The 18,740-nt window shown below is 42.2% G+C and overlaps 1 protein-coding gene and 1 long non-coding RNA gene across 3 annotated transcripts in view; one reads left to right on the top strand and one right to left on the bottom strand.

Annotated features, from left to right (window-relative positions):
* LOC140201651 (uncharacterized) overlaps positions 1-10,282 on the top strand; it is a 32,220-nt gene extending 21,938 nt beyond the window's left edge. Inside the window, exon 8 of the mRNA XM_072266100.1 lies at positions 10,269-10,282. The gene's annotated coding sequence lies outside the window, so the exon portion shown is untranslated. The remainder of the gene's footprint in view (positions 1-10,268) is intronic.
* A 3,637-nt stretch (positions 10,283-13,919) lies between these two features.
* LOC140201652 (uncharacterized) lies at positions 13,920-18,240 on the bottom strand. Of its 2 annotated transcripts, none has more exons than XR_011886921.1 (3): positions 17,834-18,240; positions 15,105-15,205; positions 13,920-14,698 (listed from the first exon to the last, which is right to left on the bottom strand). It is a non-coding gene; the product is annotated as an uncharacterized lncRNA (long non-coding RNA). The 2 variants fall into 2 exon arrangements; XR_011886920.1 differs by having other exon boundaries at positions 15,147-15,205.
* Positions 18,241-18,740: the final 500 nt, after the last annotated feature.

Below are 18,740 nucleotides of genomic sequence, written 5' to 3'. Positions count from 1 at the left end.
TATGGTCCAGGTTCGGTTAGATAGGACCAGTCAGAAGACCAAGTCCAGTTGGGCTAAATGCCAGTTTCTGTGCCATAATGCTTTATTGGTCAATGGAGAGTTAAAAACTTTTATTTGCCTAAAATCAATACAGATCATTTGATCACCTGCACTGTGATAGTATGGAAACAAGAAAAGGTAGATAGATGTACTTTATCTCCCAATGACCTTTCTTCAGATCACAAGAACAGAAGTTGGTGATACATTATGGAAAGTTAGCCCACCCTAGGATGTATATACTGAATAATAGGGCAGAAAGGTGCGCATTGAAATAGAGAAACCAAGGAATACAAGCGCAGAGTTTATCAAAAGTGGTGTCAGTGGTAGACAAAATGGTGATAAAGGCCTTTATTAGGCTGGTCTCGATCTGCATGATAATGTGGTTAACTGGATCAGCAAATTTGCAGATGACGCCGAGATTGGGAATGTAGTGGATAGTGAGGAAGGCTGTCATGGCTTACATAGGGATCTGCATCAGCTGGAAAAATCAGCTGTAAAATGGCAGGTGGAATTTAATGCAGACAAGTGTGAGGATTTACACTTCAGCAGGATGATGCAGGGTAGGTCTAACACAGTGAATGATAGGACACTGAGTAGTGTGGTAGAAGAAAGTGATTTAGAAATACAGGTCCATAATTCATTGAAATTGGCATCACAGGTAGATAGTGTTGTAAAGATTTTTTTTGGCACATTGGCCTTCGTAAATCAATGTACTGAATAGAGAAGATGGGATGTTTTGTTGAAGTTGTATAAGATCTTGGTGAGGTCTAACTTGGTGTAATGTGTGCAGATTTGGTTAACTACCTACAGGAAAGATGCAAACAAGCTTGAAAGAGTGCAGAAAAAATCTGAAAGGATGTTGCTAGGTCTGGAGGATCTGAGTTACAAGGGAAGGTGGAATAAGTTAGGACATTATTCCTTCGAATATCGAAGGTTGAGCGGAGATTTGATAGAGGTATACAAAATTATGAGGGGTCTAGACAGGTGAAATACAAGCAGGCTTTTTCCACTGAAGTTGGGTGGGACTGCAACCAGAAGTCATGGCTTAAGGGTGAACGGTGAGAAGTTTAAGAGGAACATGAGGGGAAACTCTTCACTCAGAGCATCATGAGAGTGTGGAATAAGCTTCTAGCACACGTGAGCTTGATTTTAATGCTTAAGAGAAGTCTGGATAGGTACATGGATAGGAGGGAAATGGAGGGCTATGGTCCCAGTATAGGTCAATGGAAGAAGGCAGTTTAAATGGTTTTGCCATGAACTAGATGGGCCGGAGGGCCTGTGTCTGTGCTCTACTTCTTTATGACTCAAGAGCTGTGATATTATCTTGTAGATATACAAGTCATTGTTGATGCCACACTTGGAGTACTGTGCAAAATTCTGAATACCTGGATCAGAAAGATGTATTTAAACTGGAAGGAGTGCAAAGAAGATTTACAAGGATATTACCAGGACTAGGCAGACAGTTATATATGGAGAGGTTGACCAGGCTAGCTCTTTTTTTATCCAGTATAATGTAAAACAAAGAGGGATAACCACATATAAGTGTTTAAAATTATGAGTGGCATAGATATGATGGACAGTAACAATCTTTTCCCCAGGGTAAGGGAGTCAAAAATCAAGGGCATATGTTTAAGGTGAGAGGTAAAAGATTTAAAAGGGATCTGAGGGTAAACCTTCTGCGCACATTGGTAAGTATATCGATAAGTCGCCAGATGAATTGGTGGAGGTGAGTACAAGAGTATCATTTATGAAGCACTTAGATAGGTACTGGGAGGGACAGGGCTTGGAAGTATATTGGCCAAACACAGGAAATTTGGACTGGTTGGGTGAGCACCCTGGTTGGCATGAACTTGTTGGGTGGAAGGGCCTGTGTTCATGCTATATTCCTCCACTGCTCTAAAAGCCTTTTGAGCCTGTTCTTCATTCGCTGGCCAAATCTTTCTCTCCAGTCTCTGAATCATTGCCTCTCCTATAATCCACAAACATTACCCTTCACCACAGTCCAGTCTTTGGCTTTGGAGTGGGAAGTTCCAAACAGCCTGGGACAAGAGGCATATATCTTCTTGTCCATCTTACTCTGAAACAAACCCCTTATTTTGTAAGCCTCTAGGTCGGGGTGCACAACCTTTGTTATGCCATGGACCAATACCATTAAACAAGGGGTCCGTGGATCTTAGATTGGGAACTCCTGCTCTCGTCTTTGCCATGACAGGAGGAGACATTCAGCAAAATTTATATGTGACCAGGAAGGTCATCTGTACTCTGTTTGTTATTTAGGTGCACTTTGAGAACAAGTCAGTTTGCTCCAATTATTTTAGGGCCAGAGAGCTTGTAATTTAGGGACTGGGTTGGGGCATTTGATGTACTTGTGTACACAACATAATAGAGTATTTCACAAGACAAATCCTGGCAATAGCTAGCCTCGTGCAAAATAAACTGTTTGATTTTGAGATCACTTACCTGGGCATTATTCCCTCAGACTGACCCAGTCTGGATAAAGTAACTCTACGAGTGTAGCAGCTGACACCGTGTGTTCACAGGCTAGTGCAACCCCCATGGAAGTAAAGTTTTTCATTAGGTTAACTGCAGTTGCGGGTTCTGATTTCTCATAGAAAGGGAGAACCAGAAGGAATAAAAAATACATCTCCTATGTTAAATTTGTTACATATACATTGAAACTTCAAAACATACAATGAAATGTGTCATTTGCAATAATGAGCAATAGTCCAAGGACGTGCTGGGAGCAGCCCACTAATGTCACCAGACCTCTGGGGCCAACATAGTCTGCCCACAACTGAGTAATCCTGAACAATATTTCTTTTGGCATGTTGGAGGAAATCGAGCACCCAGAAGAAACCTGGGTGGTAACAGTGAGAATATACATACTTCTTACAGACTTCAGTAGTAACTGAAAGCCAGTTGCGATCCCTGGTGCTGTAAAGTGTTACGCTAACTGTTACACCATCCACCGTGCATCATCTTAGAGATGATGTAGCATTAACTTGCATAAGAAAATTGGGCAGATTGGAAGGAGGTACAGTATTTGCAGAGTTAAGACAATGTGTAAGGACGTGAGAGTGAAAGAAACGATCTTTGGAAGTCAAAATCAAAGTTACCAAGATCATTTCTACAAATACGCGATGCACAAGTGAAATGAAAAATTTACTGCCAGCAGCGTCACAGGCACATTGCATAAAATAAGCAGCTTTACAATAAAATAAAACAAACATAAATTAAATGTAAATTCTACGCAACTTTTAGAAGATAGAACACATGAAATTCCATTGCAGTGCCAACTAGTCATATTGTTATACTCTCAAAGAATTAGTATTGGAATGAAATGAAAGGCTCATTCAGTACTGGATGGTTAAAGTAGCATTAATCAATAGGGCAGAAATTTGTTGCGGCAGGTAAAATTTCTACATTTAAATGATATTTGGACTGATACATGGAGAAGAAAAGTTCAGAGGGATGTGGTCAAATATGGGTAAATGGGATTAGCTCAGGTGAGTACCTTGGCCGGCAAGGACCAACTGGGCCAAGAGCTTGTCTCGCTGCTGTGCGACTGAGCTATTCTACAAATGTTGAAAATCTAGAGCAACACTTTTACAATGCTGGAGGAACTCAGCAGGTCACGGAGCATCTGCGGAGCAGAATAACCAGTTAACGTTTCCAGATGAGGCCATTCATCAGGACTGGAAAGGAAGGGGGAACCAGCCAGAAAAAGGAGGGAGGATGCAAAGATGGCAGGTGATTGGTGGCCACAGGTGATGGGGATGAGAAGCGCGTGAAGGGGAGAGGATGATGTAAGAAATGAGATGGCACGACCATCATATTCTTTGACTTCCAGTAATCACTCCCTCTTTTTTTTATTCCCTTTCTCCCCCATTTCTCTCTTCTACCTTCCTCATTCTGGTTAATCTCTCATTCCTCTCTTCAACTTCTCACCCTCATAACCTGCTCATCACCTCCCTTGGGTTTGCTACCTCTTCCCTTTATTTCATGGTCCATTGTCCTCCCCTATCAGCCCTATTCAACCAATCACTGCCAACTTCTCATATAATTCCTTTTTACCCCCCTCCCCATAGTACCATCATCCCCTCATCTGGTTTCTACATTCATCTCTCAACTTATATACCACCCTCTTATTTACACCAACTTCTTCATCTGGCTTTTTGCAACACTCCCCCCTCCCTTTCCAGTCCCAATGAAAGTTCTGGTACTGAAATGTCAATTGTTTGTTCCTCTCCACAGATACTGCCTGACCTGCTGAGTTGATACAGCATTTTATGCTAATGCTGTGTGTGACTCTGTGGATCTTATGACCCTGAAGGGAACAAATGTTTCCCCAAGAGGCAGTGCGGAACAATGCACATTCCTGTGGAAATTAAACTGCAGGGTGTGGCTGAATTTGACTTACCGTCCTACTGGAAGAATCTCTTCCTGAATAGCTATCAAGAAAATACCCAACTTTTGGAAGACACCTTCCTCCATCACTTATCCATTTGCCTGTTCCAGAAATCACTCCATTTCAACTTCTGCGGGGTGCATAGAGGCCATTAATTCCTGGAGTGGAGTTCAGGATACAAAGTTCCTGTCTCCGGTGGTGCTATGGTAGTAGGATGCACCTATCAAAGGCGATATCTGCTGGAAGGCTGTGTAGATTGTTGGGATGTGAAGTGTGAGCAAACATAGCGACCCATCATTTGGGTCTTCTGCACAATGCCCATCCCTGGGGAACCAGATTAGTTGTTGTAAACACTAGTGGATCTATGCTCTGAACTTAATGAACAATCACCAAATAAACCCATTGCCAATTTTCATATTGATAATGAGACACTCCCATAGATATATGGAAAAGAACAGTCCAGCACAAGATCAAGCCTCTCAATGCACAAGGTGGTGCCTAGTAATTAAATGCCAAGGTACACTAATTCTATCTGCCTACACAATGTCCATAACACTCCATTCTCTGCACATCCATGTGTCTATCACAGAGCCTCTGAAATTCATCTATCATATTTACCACCACCACCACCCCTGACAGAATGTTTCAGGGACCCACCACCCTATGTTAAAAAATACTTGCCCCACACATCTATTTGAACACATCCCCTCTCACCATTAATGCAACACTAGGCAAAAAAAAGATTGATTGTGTGTTTTTCTGTGACAATCGTAATCTTATAAATGATCTGGTTTCCCCTCAGCCTGTGTTATGGCAGAAAAAAAAACAAGTTTGTCCATCCTGCTGAGTATTCCTAGCATTTTCTGTTTTGACTGTATGAATTTTTCCATCAGGGAAAAACAGGGTGGAATTATGCTAAATTTTAAGATCCAAGACAAGATATAGGAATAGAATTAGGCCATTTAGCCTATGGAGTCTGGTCCCACATTCAATCATGACTGATTTCTTTTCAGAACCCCATTTTCCACCCTTCTCCACGCAATATATAGTTCCCTGCAAATGAAAAACCAATCAATCTCTGCTTTAAATGTACCCAATCACTCAGCCTCCTCAGCTGTCTCTGGCAATGAATTCCACAGGTTCATCACTCTCTGGATAAAGAAATTCCTTCTCATCTCTATTCTAATGAGGTGTGCCTCTATTCTGAGGCTGTGCCCTCTGGTCATGGGCTGTCCAACTGATGGAAACATTCTCTCCGCATTCACTTTATCCAGGTCTTTCAGTGCTCACTGGAATTCAGTCACATCCCTCAACACCCTGAATCCAATCCTTCTGAACTCCATTGAGTACTGGCCAGAGACATGAACACTCCACATTAATTAATCTTTTTATTTCCAAGATCATTTTTGTAAACCTCTGGACACTCTCCAACATCAGCATGTCCTTTTTTAGATCAGGTGCCCAAAACTGCTTACAATACCCCAAGTACAGCCTGACGAATGCTGTATAAAGACTCAGCATTACATTCTTGCTTTTATATTCTAGTCCTCTTGAATTGAATGCTAAAATTGTAATTGCTTTCCCTATGACAGGCTCAACATGCAAGTTAACCTTTAGGGAGTACTACACAAGTAATTCCAAGTCCCTTTGCACCTCTGATTTCAGAATTTTTCTCCCATTTAGAAAATAGTCTATGCCTTTATTCCTTCTACCAAAGTGCATGACCATACATTTCCAACACTGTATTCCATCTGCCACTTCTTTACCTATTCTCCTAATCTGTCCAAGTCCTTCTGTAGACTTCCTGCTTCAACACTACCTTCCTCTAGCTACAGCGCCTATAAAACATATTCACCTCCCTTGGATGTTTTCGTGTTTTACTGTTTAACAGCATTGAATCAAGTTGATATAGTTTGACCCTGACCAACAGAAAAAAAGACTCTATTGTGTCAAAGTGAGAACAGATCTCTACAAAATTATCTAAATTAATTACAAATATAAAACACAAAATAACTAATTACATAATTATTAACTCCCTCCTTAATATGACACACCAAATTATTACTGGTGCAGCCAACTGGTGTTAGAAGTCACAAAGTTAGTTAAATGGAAGTGTTTTTGGAGACCTGTATGCAGTCAAGGTGTTTCAATTTACTGTAGTAAAAAAAACCTGTGTCTGAAAGGTCCAACTGCTGTATAGCCAGTGTCCTAGCAAGAATTACACCATGAAGACAAAAGAACACTCCAAGCAAAATGATTATTGAAAAGCACACCAGGAGAGGGATACAAGTAAATTTCCAAGCCGCTGAATATCCTTTCCAGTACAGTTCAGTCCATCATCAAGAAATGGAAAGAACATGGCACAGCTGTAAATCTGCCCAGAGCAGGCTGCCCTCAAAAACTGAGTGATCATGCAAGAAGAGGACTAGTGAAGGAGACCTATGATAACTCTGTAGGAGTTATAAGCTTCAGTGGCTGAGATAGGAGACACTGCGCATCCAACAACTGTTGTCTGGGTGCTTCACCTGTCACAGCTTTATGAAAGATTGGCAAAGAGAAAATCACTGTTGAAAAAATTTCACATGAAATCTCAGCTAGAGTTTGCCAGGAGGCATGTGGGAGACTCTGAAGTTAGTTGGTTCTATGATCTGATGAAACCAAAATTGGGCTTTTTGACTATCTTACTAAACACTATGATTGGTGTAAGCCAATAAACGCACATCATCAGAAACACACTATCCTGACCATGAAACATGGCGGTGTCTGCATCCTGCTGTGGAGATGCTCCAGTACAGCAAGCCCTGGAAGGTTTGTGAAGGTAGAGGGTAAAATTAATGCAGCAAAGTACAGGGAAATCCTGGAAGTTAATGTCCTGGAATGTCCAAGGTACAGTCCAGACCTCAAACCAATTGTGGATTTGTGGCTGGACTTGAAAACAGGGGTTCACTCACAATCCTCATGCAATCTGACAGCCTGAGTGGTTATGTAAAGACAAACAGGGAAAAACTGCAGTGTCCAGATGTGCAAAGCTGATATTGACCTATCCACACAGACTCGAGGCTTCAATTGCTGCCAAAGGTGCATCTACTAAATAATGACTTGAAGGTGCTGAATACTTATGCAATCAATGATTTTGTTTTATACCTGTAATTAATTTAGATCACTTTGTAGAGATCTGTTTTCACTTTGACATGAGAGTCTTTTTCTGTTGATCAGTATCAGAAAAGTAAATTAAATCCATGGTGATTCAATGATGCAAAACAATGAAACATGAAAACTTCCGGGGGGGGGGGGATGCATTTTATAGGCACTGTATCTATATATCCCCCTCCCCCACCAACAAACTCCTATAAATTTCCCAGTGGTACATCCTATGTTCCAGTCTTCTTTCTTAAAATGACTGCTAACAACTGCAAATCCACTATGAGATGCATTCTAATTCCCTGAGAACTTGCCCAGTGTAATGTTGTCTCTCCCCACCTTGTCACATTTCACTCACACCCAGTCTTCTGCAGCAGGCTGGCTCTGACTGATAAGCTGTGCCTTGTGTTCTTCCTGACAGATAACAAAAGCATTAGCTGTGCTTCTGGCACTGAGTTCTACATTGCTACAATGTCAGCAAAGTTAAAGTGCTGAGGCCACACAAGCGTTCGGGCGTTTTCCAAGTGAAAGAAAACTCTTCCTGACCTTACTGAATCATCTGTGAGCTTAGAAAACAAATCTGGAATCACATTTGACCAGCATTCAGGATCAGTGCATTTATGAAGACAATTTGCACATACTATAGTATCGATCTTGTTGCTTTGGCCGTGTAGTAATATTCACTCCAGGACCATTTGAACACTCAGTATCTGACTCTGGGGGTGACATTTCCCATGTTCTTCGGAAATCCATCATGACCCCATTTCCCGGGCTGCTCTGAAAGCTAGCAGATCTCAGCTACAATGCCATCTCTCTGCTTCCATATATGATGCCTGACTTGCTGCGTTCCCCCAGCAGTTTGATTTACTTCTTCCTGTGTTGTTCACTCTTCCTCTCTCTGGGTAGGACACAGGGGTCCTGCATCCTAAACACTTCAGAGGTAAGGGAGTTCCTTCCAAACTCCCTACTTCATTTCTTGGTGACTCCTACACTAACAAACTCTGCTTCTTTCCTTCCTCACAGAGGGAAATGTGTGCTGATGGAGCCATTGTCTCCCAGCCTGTGTGTGTGTGTGTGTGTGTGTGTGTGTGTGTGTGTGTGTGTGTGTGCATGTGTATATGCGTGCGCACGAGACACTCCGTGTGTGTGTGTGTGAGACATCGTATGTGTGTGCGTGAGAGACCCTCTGTGTGTGTATATGAGACCCTGTGTGTTTCCGTGTGTGTGTGAGACACTGTGTCTGTGAGAGTATGTGTGTATCTGTATTCATATGTGTGTGTGTGTGTGTGTGAGAGAGACATCGTATGTGTGTGCGTGAGAGACCCTCTGTGTGTGTATATGAGACCCTGTGTGTTTCCGTGTGTGTGTGAGACACTGTGTCTGTGAGAGTATGTGTGTATCTGTATTCATGTGTGTGTGTGTGTGTGTGTGTGTGTATGCGCGTCTCCATGTTCATTGGCTGCAATAAACTGCCACCACCCCCAGTGTGTGGGTGTGGTGGGGGTGCTGGTGGACACGTGTAGTAGAAGTGAAATCCAGGATTAGTGTCAGTGGATGGATCAGGGCAGCTAAGAGGAAATAGGCTGAAGGGTCTGTTTCTAATCGCATATTCCACACTACTGAAGGCACATTACTCAGCTTTCTCTGAATAAACCTGACCCATCTGTTAACCCTTGTCTGATCCTTTTCCAATAACCACCTTGGGAATCTGATCCTTCCCCTCTTCGGTACCTCCACCTGCTTCAGTGTAAAGTCACAGAGCAGTACAATATGGATACAGGCCCTTCAGCCCAATCAGTCCATGCTGACCACGGTACTCCACCAGTTAGTCCCAATTACCCACATTCAGCTCATATCCCTCTGAGATCCATCCCTCCAAATGGACCTATCCAACTGCATTTTTAGTCATACTATTGCACCTATTTCAATCACTTCCTCTAGCAGGTCTATCCATATACTCACTATCCACTGCATGAAGAAGTTGCCTCTGAGGTTCATTTTAAGTATTTCCCCTCCATCCCTAATCCTATACCGCTTCATCTTGGACTCTGTTACCCTGGGGAACAAAATGGAACCATCTGATCTACTTCTGCCTCTCATAATTTCAAATACCTCCAGCAAGTCATCCCTCATTCTCCTGCTTTTCTATGAATAAAGACCCAGGCTGGCCAATGAACACAACTGCATTCAGGGTGTGGTTAACAAAAGAACTTTTTTAATACCAGCTGCTGTGCTACAGGATTTGAAGAAAAATTTCAACAAGCGCACCAGATCTGTTGATTTACACTGCTGACAACTGTGTTTTCCTTTTCCTGACAATCCCAGTTTGTGACTCCCTCTGCTTCCCCTCTCCAGGCATGTGACTAGTACCAGTCCTTGGGTCAAAAGGGAACTGATCCAGGTTTAACTCCTTCCCTGCCTTCCTGCAGATTGAGATTCCCATGTGAATTGAATGCATCAACCTCCATTCAGAGAACATGATGCACACAGTACCCAGTGGAGTGACCCTGTCACGCGTCTCCCTAATGCTACCCGGCTGGGCCTTCCAGCCATTAGCCAACTGATTTTTCCCCATAGAACCAGCGGCAGGTTTTCTGTTCAACGCTCAAAGTCAAAGTGAATTTATTATCAAACTGCATACATGCTATCATGTACAACCTTGAGATTCACTTTCTTGCAGGCATTTACAAGAAAAGTAAAGACTACACTGGAATTTACAAAAAGAAGTTACATCCCCTTGCCTCAGTGTTGAATGGGTTCTGTATCTGTGGCCTGCAGCTACTGGGCTCTGAGACGAGTTTCAATAGGTCACTAGGTACAATTTAATGTCAGAGGAATGTACACAATATACCTCCTGAAATACTTCTTCTTCAGCTCTAAAAAGGCTCCTCAGCTGTGGCTTCGGGGACTCTGCAGTTCACGTTCGATGAACTTTTGTGTTTTTTTAATATTTGCACGATTTGATCAAAGCACTTCAGAATTGAAATGTCTCTGCAGCTATGGCCCTCAACCATTGCCGCTCGCCTCAGCTCAGCATTGAACTGGCTTTGTGGCTGTGGACACAGTTTTGGGGACTCTTGTTACTGTTTTATGTATTAATTGTTTACTTTTTTATTGTTTGCACAATTTGTTCTTTTTTTCACACATTAGGTGTTTGACGGTCTTTGCCGTGCATGTGTTTTTTAATGCGTTCTAATGTGTTTCTTTTTATTGTGGTTGCCTGCAAAACACAAATTTCAAAGTTGCATACAATATTCATTCTTTGATATTAAATGTACTCTGAACTTTGATAGACAAAGTCAATGTGCAAATGACAACAAACTGTGCATATAAAAACTAATACTGACAACACGAGTTGTAAAGAGTCATTGAAAGTGAGTCTGTCGGTCATAGAATCAGTTGAGAGTTCTGGTGAGTGCAGTTATCCAAGGTGGTTCTGGAGCCTGATGATTGAAGCTTAAAACCTGTTTCTGAACTCGTTGTGCGGGAGCAAAGGCTTCTGTACCTCCTGTCTGGTAGCAGAAGTGAGCATGGTCTGAAAAATGGGTGTTTTTGATGATGGATGCTGCCTTCTGTGGTCGCACTCTTTGTAAATGTGCTCGATAGTGGGGAGGACTTTGCCTGTGATGGACTGGTCTGTATTCATCACTTTCTGTAGTCTTTTCCATTCCTGGGTATTGCCTTTTCCATACCAGGCCATGATGCATCCAGTTAGGACATTCTTCCGTGTGCATTTATGAAAGTTTTTAGTAACATGTCAAATCTATGCAAACCTCAAAGAAGGTACAAGTGCTGTTGTGCCTTCTTTGTGAATACACTTATATGCTGGACCCAAGACAGATCTTTTGCTATGTTAATACTAAGGCCCTTTCCATATCAGTTCCCTTGAGTAGGACTGGCTCAGGACCTCTGGCTCCTTCAGGACTGGGGTTTTAAAGCTCTGGCTTCTCCATGAATATGACCTCATGAGGGAGCAACACCCCAGAAAGAGGCATTTATGGAGGAGGGCTTAACACAACAGAGATGAACTTTTATGAAATAGGGTCACAGAGTTAAATGGCACAGAAACAGGTTCTTTGGCCCGACTTGTCCATGCCAACCAAGACATTTGCTTGAACTAGTAAAATTTGGCCATAACCCACTCAACTTTTCATATCTATGTACTGTGTAAATGTTTTTTAAACATAATAATTGTATCCACCTCCACTCCTTCCACTGGTAACTCGTTCCATATACCCACCACCCTCTGCGTCAGAAAAACTGCTCCTTAGATCTTCTTTCATCTCTCACGTTAAAGCTGTATCCTCTTCTTTTGGATTCCCTAACTCAAGGGAAAAGATGATCACCATTCCATTATTTACATCTCTCATGACTTTATAAACCTCTAAAGTCACCCTTCAGTGTCCTTTGCTTCAGGGGAATCAATCCTAGACTGTCCAGCCTCTCTTTATAATTCCAACTCTCCCGTCCTGGTAGCATCCTCATGAAGCTTTTCTGGACCTGCTCCAGTTTAATCACACCATTGCATAGCAGTCTGACCAGAACTGCATCCATTGTCCAAGAACAGTCTCCCTGACAACTCCCTGAGTTGTAACTCAACACCCTAACTCCTAAAACCTATGCCCTAACGGATGAACACCAGTGCACCAAAAGCTTCCTACAGCATCCTGTTGAGCTGTCTCTACTTTGAAGAAACTACATATCTAAACCCCTTAGGTGTCCCTATCTGCAAAGACTCTCCAGAAGAGAATCTATACTACCCTGAGATGCATTTTCTGGTGGACATTCATAATAAATAGAAAGAAACACAATAGAATCAATGAAAAAGCGCACACAACAGAGACGATGAACAACCAATGTGCAACATACAATAAACTGTGCAAATAAAAAGAGAAAAGAAAAAAAAGATAAATAAATAAATAATAAAAATCAAGAACACAAACTGTAGAGCCCTTAAAAGTGAGTCCATGGGTTGGGGAATCAGTTCAGTTTTGGGGTGACTGATCCACGAGCCTGATGGTTGAGGGGTCATAACTGATCCTGAACCTGGTGGTGTGGGACTTGAGGCAGACTGAGATTCAGTATCAACTGCAGGACAGGACAGGACAGGCCTCTCGGCCTCAAGTCCCCAGGCTTTAACTTCCAGACTTCCAATATGCTTCTGGCTTCGATCCATGGTATTATTTTATTCCCCATAATCTTTCACTCTTCTTTAGCCACTGATAACAACAGTATGAAGGGATTAACTGAAGCAGCAAGGTAATATTCTTTGCTCTGTATGACTTCTAAGCAGAGCGATTCAAGATTCAAAGATTCAATATACAATTATTATCAAAGTATATTCACAATATACAACCCTGAGATTTGTCTTCCCAGACAGCCCCAAAACAAAGAAAACCTTGGAACCTATTCAAAGAGAAACATCAAACACCTACACCGCATATGCAAAAAAAATCGCGCCAACGGCAAACAGAAAACAAGCAAGAAAGGGAGAATATAAAACACAAAACCAAAAGACTTCAGCCATATTCATTTCAGCTCAATCTAGCGGTGTCATTTGGTATGCGCAGGCCAACTAAATCAAAGCTGCCCAAAATAGCAACAAAAAAAGGAGTGACCAGAAAGCAGAAACAGATCATAACGTGAACTACAGAGTCCACTCCACAAACCACATTGAGGAAGCGAGAGAGAGAGAGAGCGACCATTCGAATGCAGGACTCTTCCTTCAGGAGTAGTGAGAGAGAAGGAGAGAGACTGTCACATGCAGACACCCTACTCCGGCAACAGCAAGCACAAGGCTGGTAGACAGCGTTGAACACCCACTCGCCTTCTGCACTCGTGTCACTGATTTCAATTTTTCATATAATCATATAACAATTATAGCATGGAAACAGGCCGTCTTGGCCTTTCTAGTCCATGCTGAACTCTTACTTTCACCTAGTCCCACCGACCTGCACTCAGCCCATAACCCTCCATTCCTTTCCTGTCCATACAGCTATCCAATTTAACTTTAAATGACAACATCGAACCTGCCTCAACCACTTCTGCTGGAAGCTCGTTCCACACAGTTACCACTCTCTGAGTAAAGAAGTTCCCCGTCATGTTTCCCCTAAACTTTTGCCCTTTAACTCACAACTCATGCGCTCTTGTTTGAATCTCCCCCATTCTCAACGGAAAAAGCCTATCCACATCAACTCTACCTATCCCCCTCATAATTTTAAACACCTCTATCAAGTCCCCCCTCAACCCTCTGCGCCCCAAAGAACAAAGACCCAATACTTTAATCGGTGAGGTCAGCGAGAATATATATCAGTGAAAAGTCAAAGTCAAAGTAAATTTATTATCAAGGTCACCATTCACTACATTAAGATTCATTTTCTAGCACATATTCACATTAAAGAAATAGAATAAAATCAAAATGTCAAATGATGATTGAATTACAAATAGAAAAGAAATTTCAAATGATAGGGCAACATTTTTTTTATTAAACTCTTTCAGCAATGTTAGCTCAGTACACCCTGGTGGCGTACCAGGGACATACTCAATGGGTCACCTCAGGTATTCCCAGGTGGGATACCAGGAAGATATTTACCAAGCCAGCTGAGAAGCACCCTGGTACAGTACCAGGGCATATTCAATGGGTCAGCGCAGGAACATCTAGTAAGAATACTAGGAATATATTTATTGGTAACATATTGTACTTACAGGGTCAGGTTTAAATTCAATTTTGATATTGGTCAGCGTGGACATTCTGGGCTGAATGGCCATGTCCCATGCATCCTGATCCACATTCTGACCAGGGTCAGTCAGAAATGAGACTGATTAAATACCACCTGGTCTAAACTAACATGAGACAGAACTTCCTTTAACAGAGGAAGAATCTCTGACCAGGGAGTGTGATGGCTCATTTGTTGAGCCTCCCAGCCTCAGTGACTGAGAGTTGATCCCGACCTCAGGAGCTGTAGGTGTGGCATCCGCATGTTCTCCCTGGGAACACTTAGATATTCCTTGGGTGCTCCAGTTCCCTCCTACAACCCAATGACGTGCAAGGTGAGTGGGTTGAATGGCCGCTCTAAATTGCCCCCTCAGTATGTGAGTGAGGGGTAGAATCTGCAAGGAAATTGATGGATAAATGGGAAAAATAAAATTAGTATTAATATGTCTGAGTTGCTGTAACAAGAATATTTTTGTAAATTTATACCTTGTTATTCAGCAGCAAGCAGAAAATAGGGAGGCATTGTACATGCATTCAAGGTTATATGTGATTACTTTACTGGAATAATACAAGTCATAAAATGCAGAACAATAGAAACAATAATTAGTGAAACAGTAAAAGAGACAAAATAATCACCAAGCCACCCTATGCTGCGGAAGGGAACCACAGGTGGCCTTCAGCAATCTTTCCCTCATCCTCTCTCTTTCTCTCTCATCACGGCCCAGCCTTAGAATACATCCCTACTTGCACCAAGAGGGTGCTCCATTTTTACATCCCTCAAAAATATAACATAACTTTTACCCTGGTACATTTCCAATACCCAGTGGTCGGTCCAGTCTGTACCTTCTTAACTCTCGTGACCTTCAGTCTAAGAGCACAACTTCGAAACAGACACAGCAGATCTGCAAGCAAGAAAGTATTTATCACCAGCGTCTCAGCTCAAGGATGAATAACCATTCAGATATTCACGCCATTACACAATTCAAGCTGACAGCATTTTGTCTTACAACCACCATTTTGTGTTACATACTACTGCACATACTTAGGAAGAACCAGAAAATGACTTTTGGCTAATTTAAATCATTCCTCTCAGTTGGTATTAATAGGCTTGCAGCTCAGCATGAAATTGATGGGCTGAAGACCCTATTGTGGGTTTGTGTGACTGCAGCATATGGGTGAAAGATTTAAAGAGGACTGAGGGGTAACTTGTTCCCAGAGAGTGACGGAATGAGCTTCTGAGGGAAGTGGTTGATGCAGGTACATTAATAACATCTGAAATGACATTTGGGCGGGTACATGGATAGGAAAGGTTTAGAGGCATAAGGGCTAAATGCGGGCAAATGAAACTAGCTTAGCTGAGCATCTTGGTCAGTAAGGATGAGTTGGGCCAAAGGGCCTGTTTCATTGTTGTATATTCTGTCTCAGAGACCCATGAGTTTGGATTTATTATCATGGGCATGCACACCCAGGGTAAAAATGGCATGCAAATCAGCATTTTACAGCAGCAACATAGTACATTACAAACATAATGTAGTGGAGCTCAAACAAACCAATGAGACCACAAGGAAAATTATCCTCTATAGAGCACCTGCTGATCAATCCAATAATAATGTTTCAAAAATGTCAAAGAAATGCAGTCAATCGTTAATGAGCAACTAACAAAACATACAATCTTGAAGCAATTAAACTGAAATGAGCAATATTAAATGTACTTAAGTAGAATTAAACAAAGTTAAGTGGTCAACAAAAGAAATGACATGGGGACATCTCCAGCTCTAAACTGCCCAGAATAAAGCAAAAATACGTAACTAAGCCCTTCCCTTTGACCACATCCGCATCCATGTGACTAGTTAACATAACAAATGCACAGCAAAGAATACAATGCAAATGTAAAACAGATGCATTGCTCCTATACAAAAATATATCAATATCATCTACACACACCTTATATAAGTAAACAGAGTCAAGATGTTTAATATCAGAGGGCATGCATTTAAGGGGAAGGGTAAAATTCAAAGACGTGCAGGGCAAGGTTTTTACACAGAATGGTGGGACTCTGGAAAGCATGGTGGAGGTGGATACAATACAGTTGATGAAGAGGCCATGAGACAGATGCATAAATGTGCAGGGAATGGAGGGAAATGAACATTGTGTCGGCAGAAGAATGATGTTTGATATGGATTTGTTTCATTTGTTTGGCACAATATCATGGGCTAAGAGCCTGGTCCTGTGCTGAACTCTTCCGTGTTCTGTGCTTTGGAGCAAGTTCAGGGCAATTTTAGAGTTGGCTGCACTTCCGTACATGGAGTGGATTTGGGAATGATTCAACAATTCAGAAACAGCTTCTTCCCCTCCGCCATCCAGCTTAGCACATCACGCCAACCAGCCTTGTTATATCGTGTGACTCCAAAGCATACAACGAATTGAAAAAAACAGAGCAGAATAACGTGTGTGCTCTAGTTTTGTTTTTACACATGTGGCATGATGTCATATGCCAGTCAGGTACTTTTTACAAAGAATGCTCAAAAATATATTTACAATATTACTAAAATATTACTGGAATAGGTAAAAACACAACAACCCTCTCCTCTGTGAACTTTGTTTATACTTATTGCTGCCTCAGTAAGGCAGCCAGAATAATCAAAAACAATTCCCATTACAGTAAGAGAGACTATCGACCTCACAATCTACTTCACTATGGTCCATGTACCTCATTGCCAATCTGCACTGCACATTATTTCTACTGTTAACACCGTATTCTGTGTTCTGTGCTTGCTTTCCCCTATTGTACACGAATGTACAAATGTCAATATGAAATTCAAGTGTATTTTCAGGAGAATGCATCAGTATGCAGAGGTGCAATGAAATATTGCCGTACCATCAGGCACCGAACATCAAAGACATAGCATCTACGAATAAAAAAAGAGTAAACATGAACTATACATAATTTTATGAGAAAAAAGGCAATTTTATTACAAAGGGCTCAATGCAGCAACTACATGTAGGAACACAAACACGAGGAAATCTGCAGATGCTGGAATTTCAAGCAACACACATAAAAGTTGCTGGTGAACGCAGCAGGCCAGGCAGCATCTCTAGGAAGAGGTATTGTCTTCCTGGAGATGCTGCCTGGCCTGCTGCATTAACCAGCAATTTTTATGTGTGTTACATGTAGGAACAGAACTTTCTGCGCCTGAACAGACTGCCAATGTCCATTATGTGATGCAATTAAATATATGGTTGTCAGTTTCTTTTTTTATCGCTACATGTAACAATAATAAACCATCAAATTTCCACATGGCGCATGAACACATCACTGCATCCTTATTCCGTGAGGTTTTTCATTGATGTTGTAACCGATAAATTTTTGCACTGTACTTTGCCAGGAAGATAATAAACTTAACGTTCAGAAAGACCGATAATAAATCCAAGCCAAACTGTAAGTAAAAAAAGTGGCGCTGACACAGTCGATTGCAGAATGGAGTAGTAAAAGTATGCAGGGCCGAATGTCCACGAATTATAATACGTACCCAACGTTATGACGTAAACGTCGTATGTGAGCGTACCGATGGCGATGTTGGTGTGTGGAAGACGGCGAAAATTGGGGCCGCTTCGGACAGCCGAACGAGTACTTCATTTTACCTCAGACCCGCATACCCCCGGCGTCGACAGCGGCGGATTCACCCTCCTTCCGGGTAGATGACGATCGTCGGCGACGTGCAGGCGAACCGGATTGCCAGAGCTGCGAGGTCCTTCAATAGCACCCTCTGGTGTCCAGGAGGAGTGGTGGGAGGTCTCCCCACTCTCACCTTTGGGAGATAGATCTCCAACAGCGGCCCCAAAGCTTCGGCAGCATCGGTGTATCTGGTACAGAGACACAAGAGATCATGCGGATGCTGTAAATCAGGAGCAACACTCACAAGACTCGGCAGGTCAGGCAAGATTTCCGTTCCTTTACCATCCCGAGGAAGGTATTTGCCCGAGATCTGACTGTTCATTTCCTTCCGTATATGCTGCCTGACATGCTGAATTGCTCTAGCACTTTGTGAGTGAATCAGGGAGCATTGCAGAGAAAACACATGAGAAAGACAGCACAGAAAGAGATGCCAACCAAGATGCCCTGCTGTGCTAGTGGAATATCAGAATCAGGTTTAATATCACCCATCATGATTTTTTTTTTGTTATGCCACAGCAGTACGTTCCAATACATAATAATACAATTTTAATTACAGGCTGCTGTATCTCCTCCCCTGGTGATAGCATTGAGAATAGGGCATGTCCTGGGTGATGGAAGCCCTCAATGATTAAAACCACCTTTTTGAGGCATTGCCCCTTGAAGAGTCTTGGGGAGGCTATAGCCCATGATAGAGCTGACTGCGTTTACAACTTTCTGCAGCTTATTTCAATCCTGTGCAGTGGCTCCCTATGTCAGACAGC

Source organism: Mobula birostris, chromosome 8, assembly GCF_030028105.1.
Source record: "Mobula birostris isolate sMobBir1 chromosome 8, sMobBir1.hap1, whole genome shotgun sequence".
Lineage (NCBI taxonomy): Eukaryota > Metazoa > Chordata > Chondrichthyes > Myliobatiformes > Myliobatidae > Mobula > Mobula birostris.
This window is presented reverse-complemented; position numbering and strand designations above follow the sequence as displayed.